This window comes from Triticum dicoccoides, chromosome 5A (assembly GCF_002162155.2).
Source record: "Triticum dicoccoides isolate Atlit2015 ecotype Zavitan chromosome 5A, WEW_v2.0, whole genome shotgun sequence".
In the NCBI taxonomy this organism is placed as follows: Eukaryota; Viridiplantae; Streptophyta; class Magnoliopsida; order Poales; family Poaceae; genus Triticum; species Triticum dicoccoides.
The window spans coordinates 333582060-333582386 of NC_041388.1; positions in this window are offsets into that span (position 1 = coordinate 333582060).

Sequence of the window (327 nt, forward strand, 5' to 3'; positions counted from 1 at the left end):
TTCAGATCCAAAAAGGATAGGTTTAATTAAGCAAGACTTTGCTCTCCTTTCCCATAGGGCAAAGGCTAGAGCCTTTTATTTCTCTTTTTGTAATCTCCAATTCTTAGACGCCCTCACCCCTCTAGTTTCCCTTTATTATATAACCTTGCACCTCTTTGTAGGGGAGGAGGGGCGAAGACATGTAGGAGTTGGTGGTCCATTAATACATATGTCAGTAGGAGCCTTTCCAATTGTCTTCGATTTTTAAAAACAACATTTGGTCAATCACACCTAGCCATCCACCCGAGTCGACGAAATAACTAGATCAGCGTCGTTGCTACCGAAGCA